At 45.2% G+C, this 12,256-nt stretch overlaps 1 protein-coding gene across 3 annotated transcripts in view; it reads left to right on the forward strand.

Annotated features, from left to right (window-relative positions):
* Positions 1–12,256, forward strand: part of LOC126278977 (ATP-binding cassette sub-family G member 1-like) — a 773,827-nt gene that overhangs the window by 209,693 nt on the left and 551,878 nt on the right. The window lies entirely within an intron of this gene.

The following is a 12,256-nucleotide window of genomic DNA, read 5'->3' on the forward strand; positions in this document are numbered from 1 at the left end:
ACATCGCATGCAGCGCCTCTCTTGCGGTCTTGATCACATCGGTTGAAGCCTAGACGACTAGAAAACCGCAGGCTCGTCAGATGAGGCCAACGGCCTTGCCACAGTGGTTACACCGGTTCACGTCAGATCACCAAAGTTATGCGCTGTCGGGTTGGGCTAGCACTTGGATGGGTGACCATCCGGTCTGCCGAGCACTGTTGGCAAACGGGGTGCGCTCAGCTCTTCTGAGGCAAACTGAGGAGCTACTTGACTGAGAAGTAGCGGCTCCGGTCACGGAAACTGACATACGGCCGGGAGAGCGGTGTGCTGACCACATGCCCCTCCATATCCGCATCCAGTGACGCCTGCGGGCTGACACGGCGGCCGGTCGCTACCTTTGGGCCTTCATGGCCTGTTCGGGAGAAGTTCGTCAGATGAGTCCCGATTTCGGTTGTTAAGAGCTGATGGCAGGGTTCAAGTGTGGCGCAGACGCAACGAGGCAACGTGCAAGATGGTGGTGGCTCCATAATGATGTGGGCTATTTTCACATGGAATGGCCTGAGTCCTCTGGTCCAACTGAACCGATCATAGGCAGGCTGAAAACGGTTATGTTCGGCTACTTGGCCACCATCTGGAGCCATTCATGGATTCATATTCCCAAAGAAATATTTCGTGTCACTGGACCCAAGTTGGTCGCGTTTGGGACAAATCAAGCGAATAATTAGGTCACCCAGACCGCCCTACATGACTCCCATCAAACGATAATGGGACATTGTTGAGAGGTCAATTCGTGCAAAACATCCTACACTGGGAACGGTTTCGCAGCTATAGAGGGCTATAGAGGCAGAATGGCTCGACATTTCTCCAGGAGACTTCCTACCTTTTGTTGAACCAATACCACGATGAGCTGCTGCTCAATGCTTGGAAAAAGGAGGCCCGACACATGTTATGTGGTATCCTACGACTTTTGCCACCTCACTGTGTGTGAACAGTGAAAACGAGAAGGCTACCCCCCCTCCCACACACACACACACACACACACACACACACACACACACACACACACACACACACACACACACACACGGTATCTTCACTGGTTCAACGTCAGAATAGGTGAAATCGAATATAAACTACTATAGAGCATAGAATCATAACTGGAGTATCATAAGATACTCGGACAGCCCACGTAGATTTTAAGACAAAGAAACACATGGAAATTGATGATGATCTCGCAATTTATACAGTAGTGGCAAGCATAATATAGCCTATAACATACAGAAGGAAAGAGGAGATAACACAAAATCACTCATTTCTTATACAGTGCAAGTAAATGGTACTCTCAACGCATAGTTCATCGTACAAAGAAAACAAAGAGTTAATACGATTACCGAGGTTTAAGACTACTGCGAAATTTTCTGAGGACGAAATAAGATTATTTTTGCCTAAATTCACTGTTGCGATACACACAGTACTGTTACGTGATGTAATTGCACTACTGTCAGCGAATGAATTTTAAAATGAGCGGCACAGACTGACTGTGCACAAAATAACTTGGCCTAAGCCTGTGTACTGGGCGCAGTAAGGGAGGGTGATAAGTAGTGGAGAGGGCTCCGTTGTCAGCGAGTTGTGCATGGTAGGGGAGGTGCAGTTCGACTTCTGAAAATCGCATTAACAGGTTGTGAGATTACGACCAATAATTCGACAAAATGGACGTTTAGAGTCATAGCTCTCAATTGAATTCTGAAGAAGAAAGCAAAAGAAATTCTACCATTTGGTGCAAGAAGGAAACCTCGTAAAATAGAAAAGAAACAAAAAATGTAGCATAACAAACAAAGTCGCTTACTGACATACTGAGATACTGACAGTGTAAAATAAAGAACATGTATTATGTGGATACTCTGTGTCTGTCTACTGGCATGTTCTCCTGCACGGGAGACCTTCTGTGAAGTTTGGAAGGTACGAGTTGAGGTACTGGTGGAAGTAAAGATTTGACGAGTGGTCGTGATTCGTGCTTGCTTAGCTGAGTTGGTAGAGCATCAGCCCACGATACGCAAAAGTCGTGAAATCGAGTCTCAGTCCGGCACACAGTTTTAATGTGCTAGAAAGTTTCATATCAGTGCACACTGCAGAATGAAGAAATCATTGTGAAATTTTTTGCTGTGTTTCCCTCTCCTTCATTACTTTTAATGATAGTTTTGCTTCCTTATTTGCTTCGTTTGCTACAAACCTAATCGCGCTTCATATAATCACATGTGCCTGACTGAAATATTTCACTGCAGCTATGATGCGTGAAGAAACACACTATTTAAACAGTTATCACTATTTTAATTACTCACCATCAAATGGATATCAGGGTACAGGCCTTCAACAAGCATCCAACGCTGACAGCAGTCAACTGCAGGAGTAAGTTCACAGATAAAGTTAGCCGAATGTGTCAGACACAGCTTCCCTCCTGCAGTTCCAGGGGTTAGAATAGGCTCGAGGTATTCCTGCCTATCGTAAGAGGCGATAAAAAGGTATCCCACACTTTTCGGCCTGTATGTGATGGTCCACTGTCGGGTTTGACCTCCATCTTTCTAAATTTTCCCCAAGAGCGAACCAATTGGGTAAGGGAGACTTACATGGTGCATCGTGTCCACCATGCATTGAAATCTTTAGCCCACTTTCTCGTCGTCGCATTGCAGTCCTGCTCATTCTCTCCATCTCCTGAGCGAAGAAACCATCCTAGGTGCGTTTTCCACCATGCACTTTGCAGTGTCGCTTTCTGCGCCGACGATGACCACGGACTTCTTAGCACGTCAGTCTGTTGTGGTGGGGCCGCAACGTACCCTGTTGGTTGTAGCCTCCTGACCACACAGGGATCGCTCTGCTTATGCCTGCCCCGTTAGCTCCCCACGTAAGGCAAGGGGTAGATGCCCATCACCCTGGGGCTTTGGGACTCCCAGCAGTGGTCATCCTGCCAGGTGGTCTTTGCTGTGGCCTGGTGGCGCCATGGAGAGGGCCCCAGATCTGAGAGGGTGGCATCAGGGCGGATGACACGCCATAAAGCGTAGTACATCACCTCTTGCTGGTGGTCCGCCGCCAACAGTCTCTAAGCAGGCAAAGTCTAACTTCAGTGCTAAGAAATATGACCCCAAATCGTTCCCCTCCCTGGCCACACCATGGGAGGAACACCAGACGAATAGCAGTGAAACTTATCCACCCCGGTACCTCGTATGTACGAGAGTTGATGGGGAATCTTTCTTGTCCATGAAGCCTCAGTTTTTTTTTGTGGATCATTTGGAGGACAAATTTGGGGAGATGGAGGGCTTATCCAAAATGCGCTCTGGATCAGTCTTGATAATGCCCAGTCACGGGCATTACTCGGTTGTGACAAGTTGGGGGATGGTTCTGTTACCATCACGCCCTGTAAGAGCTTAAATATGGTCTAGGGTATTATATTCCACAGTGACCTTCTTTTGCAGTCTGTCGACGAGCTGCACACACATTTAGAGCGGCGAGGTGTTTAATTCGTCCAGCGCGTCCATCAGGGTTGCCACCAGTGCCTTCATCTTGGCCTTCGAGGGTGACATTGCCTGAGAAGGTCAAGGTGAAGGACTACCACTGTGATGTCAGGACTTACATCCCCCCACTCCCCCCCCCCCCCCATGTGGTGCTTTAAATGCTGGAAGTTCGGCCTTACGTCTTCACAGTGTACTTCCAGCGTCACATGTCGAGATTGTGGAGGTGCATCACATCCCAATATTCCATGTGCCATGCATCCAATCTGTGTCAACTGTTAAGAGCAACATTCACCTTGCTCGCCAGACTGCAGGATTTTACAGAAGGAGAGGAAAATCATGGAAGATAAGGCGCTCGACCGACTGACCTACACTGAGGCTAAGATGAAATTTGAATGCCTACATTCTGTGGCTCTGACCTCCTCTTACGCTGCCTCAACGAGAACATTTGTCGCCCCCCATCAGTTCTTCGCATTCCCGTCGCCTCTCAGAACCAGAAGAAGACTACACCTGCCCCTTCATGATTGGGGGCACTTGCCTCTCTGCTGCTCCCACATAACCTACTTTGGGAGAAACACCCCCCCCCCCCAATCATCGGGAATAACAGTCCCCACATCTGAACCAGCCGCTGTGGCCAAGCAGTTCTAGGCAGTTCGGTCTGGAACCACGCAGCTGCTATGGTCGCTGGTTCGAATCCTGCCTCGGTCATGGATGTGTGCGATGTCTTTAGGTTGGTTAGGTTTAAGTAGTTCTAAGTCTAGGGGACTGATGACATCATATATTAAGTCCCATAGATGCTTAGAGCCATTTGACCCTTTTGAACCCACTTCTGAGCCAGAGAAGTGTAAGTCTTCTGCGGCTCCTCTCACTAGACAGGGGTCCCTTGTGTCACTTCCATCCCAGGTTTCAGCTATTGAGAAAGATGACACCCGCCAGTGGCTGAAGAGCCTAAAAACAGCTGGTCATAGGGCTTCGCGCTTATCCTCAGTCCTGGAGACTGAATCAGTGATGTTCTCCCAGCCAGGGACACCCAAGGAGCAGAGAGACAAATCCAAAAAGAAGGTCCCAAAGACCAAGGGAATTGTGGTGGCACCCACACCACCGCTACCTACAAGCTCTGTGTCTACAGATGACGTGGAGATTCTGGCGTCCGCTGAGGACATAGATCTCAGCAGACCCTCAGACACAATGGATATAGACTACTCAGGCAAAAAGTCGGTGGCAGCAGGCGACCCTGAGGCATAAACTACCTCATTGAATTTTCCATGCCTTTCCAGTCTCACGATGATGTCATCCTCCAGTGGAATTGCGGCGGTTTTATCCGCCGCCTGGCTGAGTTATGGCAACTGTTAAGCTTTACACCTGCTTTCTGCATCGCCCGCCAGGAAACCTGGTTCCTGGCAATGTGGACCCCTGCCCTCTGCAGCTATAAGGGATACTACAGGCACCATAGTGACTACCATCGAGTGTGCGGTGGAGTTTGCGTTCATGCCCTAAACTCAGTCTAGTGAAACTATGCCCCTTCAAACCCCTCTTGAAACTGTGATTGTCAGAATAACGATGACGCAGGAATTAAGTGTCCGCAAAAAATATCTTCCTCCAGATGAAGTATCCCTGAATGTATTATCTGCACTGATTGATCCACTCCCTAAACCTTTCTTTTACTTTTGGGAGGTTTTAATGCCCATAATCCCTTATGGGGTGGCATCGTGCTTAGTGGCAGAGGCTGAATTGTCGAAACTTCACTGTCTCCGTTCGACCTCTGCCTCTTAAATTCTGGGGCTGCCAATCATTTCAGTGTGGCTCATGGTAGTTACTCGGCCATTGATTTATCAATTTGCAGCCCAGGAATTCTCCCATCTATCCACTGGAGAGGACATGACGACCTGTGTGGTAGTGACCGCTTTCCCACCTTCCTGTCACTAGATCGGCGTCAAGTCCTTGGACGCCTTCCCAGATAGGCTTTAAATGAGGCCGACTGGGAAACTTTCACCTCTGCTGTCACTGTTGAATCTCCTCCACATGGTAACATCGATGTGATGGTTGAGCAGGTGACTACAATAATCGTTTCTGTGGCAGAAAACACGATCCCTAGCCCTTTAGGGTGCCCCCAGAGAAAAGTAGTCCCTTGGTGGTGACCGGAAGTCACTGAAGCAATTAAGGAGTGTCGGCAAGCTGTACAGTGGGGTAAGCGGCACCCTTCCCTGGAGCACCTCCTGGCCTTTAAACGGTTCCGTGTCCGCGTTCGCCAACTTATCAAACAACGGAAACAGGAGTGTTGGGAGAGATAGGTTCGACCATTGGGTGATATACGTCACCTTCCCAAGTCTGGGCAAAGATCAGACTTGTTTTCGGGTGCCTGACCCCAACAGGTGTTCCCAGTGTTAACATAAATGGCGTGTTATCGACGAAAACGCGATTACCAAGCACTTTGCTGAGCACTATGCTCGAACCTCTGCATCGAAGAATTACCTTCCACAATTTTGGTAAACATTTTTGGTATACAGTGATCAATAGATTATTATATTTTGACTAAAGTTCAGTCTTGATCACACCATTTATGTCTCAATGATATAGGTAATCGGTTTTGGTTATTTTTACATAGCTATCATCAGACCCATGGCTTCCTTAGGATAGTAGGCGGACTTCGTAGCAGCTGAGAAGAGCTCCGTCTACAATCCTAAGGAAGCCATGGGCCTGATGATGGTTATGTAAAAATAACCGAAACAGTTGACTTCGTAGCAGCTGAGGAGAGCTCCGCCTACCATCCTAAGGAAGCCATGGGTCTGATGATGGTTATGTAAAAATAACCGAAACCGGTTACCTATATCATTGAGACATAAATGATGTGATCAAGACTGAACATTAGTCAAAATATAATTACTTTCCAGCCTTTTGCACTCTCAAACGGCTGCTGGAAGGGAAAGTCCTCTCGTTCACTACACGCCATAGTGAATCCTGTAACTCCCCATTTACAGAGTGGGAGTCCACAGTGCCCTTGCACATTGCCCCAATTCAGCTCCTGGGCCAGATCGGATCCACAGTCAGATGATTAAATATCTCTCATCTGACTACAAGCGACATCTCTTCGTCATCTCAACCGGATCTGGTGCGATGGCGTCTTTCCATCGCAATGGCGGGAGAGCACCATAATTCCTGTGCTCAAACCCGGTCAAAACCCACTCGATGTGGATAGTTATCGGCCCATAAGCCTCACCAACGTTCTTTGTAAGCTACTGGAACGTATGGTGTATCGGCAGTTGAGTTTGGTCCTGGAGTCACGTGGCCTACTGGCTCGATGTCAGGGCGGCTTCCGCCAGGGTCGTCCTACCATTGATAATCTTGTATCCCTCGAGTCTGCCATCCGAACAGCCTTTTCCAGGCGCCAACACGTGGTTGCCGTCTTTTTTATGCGTATGACACCACCTGGCGACATCATATTCTGCGAAAGGTCGTAGTGCACGACGAAATGGGTCACGTCGTACCATCCTCCCGGGGAGATCGACACGTCATCCAAATGGCATTGCAAGACAGATCTGCGTCCTCCTCGGCTCTGCCGCAACAGGAGAACAATATAACACATCTTACACTATATAGGGTGACAGTTTGCCCCGTTTATTACGGCATGGGTTACGTGCACGTCGCCCTCTTCTCCGCCTAAATTTCACGAATGTGCACAAACATCCTAGACGGCAGTAGTGTATGGAACGAGGTCACTGGGCACAGGAATGGCATCAGACAGTTTTTTCGGACAAATGCAGGTTCTGTTTGTTTGAAAATGATGGCCGCATTTTGTTCGCCGTGACTGCATTCGCATAAGCTCCATCTTAAGGGGTGCTTTTGGGTGCAACCACAAACCATAGTTGGGGATTGTCCAGGGCACCGTGTCCAGTGTTACTTACATGAATGACGTCCTGCGACCTGTAAGCATACGCTTTCTGCGCAACACCCCTTTCTGCACAACACTCCAGACGCCAATTTTTAGCAAGATTGTGCACTACCACATATTGCTGCACGAACACGCGCCTTCCTGGTGTCGCCGGATGTCGGCCTTTTGCCCTGATCCGCTGGATCACCAGACTTGTCACCAATGGAAAATGTGTAGAATATGGTGAAACGACAGCTGTGACGCATTTCCAACCATCACAGATTAACTTTGGAACCAGGTGAATCCAGCATGGATAGCTATATAAAAGGACGCCATTCGTGCCTTATAAGCGTCGATGCAAAAATGCATCGAACAGGTTATCAGGGTCCATGCTGAACCATGTGCCTACTAGGCAACAGGGCACATGCTGAACCGAGGTGACTGAAATGCTCATCGTTTCTGCAGAACATACTAATGTACATGTCCTGTGAACATGAACGTCCTATCTCTAGTTTTTCAAGAAGTTCAAGGTGTTTTGTTTTTTCTGAGCAGGATAGTATACCTCATATGCTGTTAGCAAATTACGATGCTGTTCATTTTTGGAACATAACCTATGACCCACTTAGAGACAGAGGTGATGACACTTTCTGCAGGACCTGACCATCATTTTGCTGGACAATACTCAAGCACGTGCTGTGTAAGCTGTTACTGATCTGTTTGACTGGTGGGGTTGCTAAGTGGTACACCACCTACTGCACTCCTCGGACTTCAGCCCTCGTAAGTTCAACTCGATTTCTAAACTGAAGGAAACACTTCACGACATTCGCTTCAAAACTGATACAAATTAGTCGGGCAATACAACGCGCCGCACGAACTGTCAACACAACTGGCACTGCTGAGAGTATTCTACGACTTCCACATTGCTGACAACGAGTTATACACAATGCTGGTGACTGCTTTGAAGGACAGTAAAACTTTGAAACACGTTTCTATTTTGTACGTACTGTAAATAAGAAGATTTCGAAACGGAGCTTGAAGTTTGTCTGAGACTGAAAGTTTACAATCAATGTATATTACTTGTTTCGGCTTGGGACAGTAATACATAAACTTCTAAGGCGAGAAGCATTCTGAACTTGAGCACTGCTCAGCGACTAATCCAAAAAGTCAAGTTGCCGATTAGTAAGAGAGACAGGAAAACAAACAAATGGATGAGGGAACAGATCAAGGTGTAAGGCTGAAACGTCGCCTTAGAAAAATTATACATGATTGTGCTTAAACTGACACACAATAATTTTAGCGCAACGCAATCTGACTTTCAAAAATCCCTATAAAAGAATGGCCCTGACTAACATTAACCTATACGTTTCACAAATCACTTACCTCACAAAAATCAGCGTTACTCGAACTACTGCAATACAGCGAGCGCCACTACTGCCAGATAAATAAAAGATTTTAACTATTGAAGGCACTAACTACTGATAGACATAGTTAGCAAATGAAAGATTTTGATAGAGAACAAGCAATGTATTTACCTCAATAATGCTCAAAAGTCATAATGTATATAGCAGTTCATGACATCCAGTCTTAAAAAATTCAAATCTCCGCCATCTCTCCCTACATCCACCACTGCTGGCGGCTCACCTCCAACTGCCCAACGCTCCGCGCTTATCCAGCTGCCCAACACCACAATGGCGAGTATTACAACAATGCCAACCAGCCACAGACTGCACACAGCACAGCCAGTGATCTTCATACAGAGCGCTACGTGGTGTTACCGTTAAAAAAACCTAAACAGCCTACTTACAAGACGTATTTCCGACTCCAATGAAAATGAAGGGGAAGTGTGCTAGAAATATAACCAGGAGGGTGGATGGCAAATGACTGAAAGAAATTCATAATTGGATTCCAAAAGACACGGCGAGGTAATGGAAGAAAGGTAAATCATTTCAGAAAGTCTGTAGTAGCGCCAAGAATATGTAGATAGGTCAGCTTCGCAGTGCGTGGGGAAGACTAGAGGGGCTCTCTGTCAACTAGATTACACGATATTGCCGGTGATTTTGATTATTATTATTATTATTATTATTATTATTATTATTATTATTAGATCTTCCGACAGGCTGGATGCTGGATGGGATCTGCCGTGACTTCATCTCCTGTGCAGATTTCTTCATGTCAAAGTAGCTCGTACACCATACGTCTTCAGTTACTCGCTGGATGCATTCCAGTCTCTGCTTTCCTCCACAATTTTAACTCTCTGCAGCTCCCACTAGTACTATGGAGGTTAATCCCTCATGACTTAACACTTGCCCCATCATTCTGCCCCTTCTTCTTCCGAGTATTCTCCACGTGATTAACTTCCCGTTGTTGTAAATTGTTAAAAAGATAGCCATCATTGACTGTAAATCTGATTTATTTGCACCGTTGCATTTCTGATCTTACGGCCGTTATCGAGTACTACATTGCAGAACCTAAGAAATAACGAGCAGAGGTTACATTCAGGGTGGTCAGAAAAAGTCTGAATATCTTGTAATTGTGTTAGCAGGATAGTATGTGCTGAGATATAATTGTTAAGAAAAATTCGATACGTTGTGACGTTTCCGAATTAATTAGCATTGAACGTAGCCAATCACACCGTTGCACACGCAGATTCGAGCGGCGTACCGGAGATATTGTCTGCAAACATTTTCTTCATTTGGTTTCCTAAAACTGAACAAGAGGGCGATGCAGTAATTGCACATAGGGCGGTAGTAAAGATCGAAACTCAGCCAAAGGCTGTGCAGTCCCGTAAGCTATGATCTACGCTAGGAGAACAACTGAGACTAACTTTATCTGGTGGGGCGCTTGAATTTGCGAGTGCAGCGATCTGATTGGTTAACTTCAATGCTAATTAATTCGAAAATGGAGCAACGTATCGAATTTTTTCTTACAATTATTTCTTATCACAGCCTACCCTGCAACATCTTTACACTCTTTACAGACTGTTTCTGACCATGCTGTATGAAATTGCACTTACATCTTGTCATGTATGCGGCAGTTCTATTACAAAAACGCCAAAAATACCATATTACTTATAATATGCTTTAGCACATGTGAAATCTGAAACTCGTCCGATATGTACACATGAGCCTTCAAACTGCAAGAATACAGCATTAAACAAGCCCGATGCTACGTACGTCGAGAAGCTGGCATATATTAAATATTATGTTACCGATGTTAACACCTTTAATACAAATCGCACCAAGACATTGTCCTTGTAAACTTTTTACATTGCGGTTTTGCCACTGAGACAGTTAGTGGGGAAAACCACGTTCACAGATAGTATTTTTTGCTCTCGTTAGAGGTCATACAATCCAGAGTAAATATTTGTTATTAGAGTATGTTAATATCAATTTTCATTCCTTGACAAAATTTGTAATATAATATAGTCACATGGAGTGAGGGATGAGATAGAAAATTTATTTATTTATTATGGTGCGGTGTTATTGATAAACATTGAAAGTGATATGGAATTTCAGACAAAATTTTTACAATGTGTTTTACATATTAGATTATGGTACAGATAATGCTCTGTAATTGTTTTTTCTCAGTTCAGTATACTTCGTTTATTAAGTTGTTTTCGGTTCAGTCCATCTACGAGTTGAGTTGTGATTGTGATTTGAGTGTTTGTGTTGTTAATATGCTAAAACGTATAAATGTGTAAAGTGGTGTTGTGGGGCGGCAGGTGGAAATTTTGTATATTAGAAATAAATGATGATATATGTCTTTCCCAACGATGCACCATATGTGGGGCGGCGGGTGGAATTTTGTTGTTATTAAAATGTTCCTGTGATATATTTAATGCTGTTATTTGCCGTTCTCAACATTGGCTCTCTAACTACAATATTGGCACCCTGAAAGCGATTAACAAAACGTGAAGCCTGTAATTAGAATTCCTAGTGCCCACTTCAACTGAGAAATACACTTATAGCCACAGCTTATAGCTCTGAGGAATTAGGAGATTGCCTGGGATTATTAATCAAAAAACGATTCTTTCAAAAATGTTCACTATATTCTGAAAGTCACAGACCAAAAAGAATCCACACAATCCAACTACCAGAGCAGTTCAGAGTCTAATGCGCTGAAGCAACTATAACTGTTCAAATTAAATGCTTAAGTGAATGCTCGCCATAATTTAATGATAATGTTCATCAAACGCCACGCTAAATAATGGTAGAATGTCTGTCCCGCGGTGGCACGTGAAAATACGACATACGCAAACTGAAGATACATCATTAAAGCCATCCCAGAATTAACACTTCACTCCAAAACGACTTCATGGTTACGCGTATCCCGAGTAACTTATTACGGCATCCGAGGCTGTTTATAGCAATGATACCGACGCGACGCGACTCCCGGCACAGATGGTGCGCTGATCAACGTCTGGAGCGAACTGGGGCCCTATTTTCCTCGAGCAGCATTCTTATATATAAAGCCGCGGTGCGAACGGCTAAGGGAACGCCTGATTAAATTCGCTGTCCCGACTAGCCGCTGGGCTAGTAATGCACCACTTTAAGTAATTAAATAAATCATTGCTTCCTTTGCTGATGGACAATGAAGCTCTCAATTTAAATGTACAATCAGCACACAGGAAAGTAATCATAATAGAAGTCTGACGTGGCTAAGTCCAATATTTTGGGCGAGAGAATTAATTTAATTACACTACACGCAGTAGACGAGCTCTGAACTTGCCCTTTGGAGATACGCTATCGCTATAGTTTTATACTTGTTCAGTTGAAACTTCTCATATCTTTATGATTATAGCGGATCTCCCTTCTACTTAAATTTAAACATCCTAGATTTATTTATTCACCTACTTGATCTATCTTGCTTCCTTAATTTTTAAGACAAAAACCAGAAAATCATGAAT

This window comes from Schistocerca gregaria, chromosome 6 (genome assembly GCF_023897955.1).
Source record: "Schistocerca gregaria isolate iqSchGreg1 chromosome 6, iqSchGreg1.2, whole genome shotgun sequence".
Taxonomy (NCBI): Eukaryota; Metazoa; Arthropoda; class Insecta; order Orthoptera; family Acrididae; genus Schistocerca; species Schistocerca gregaria.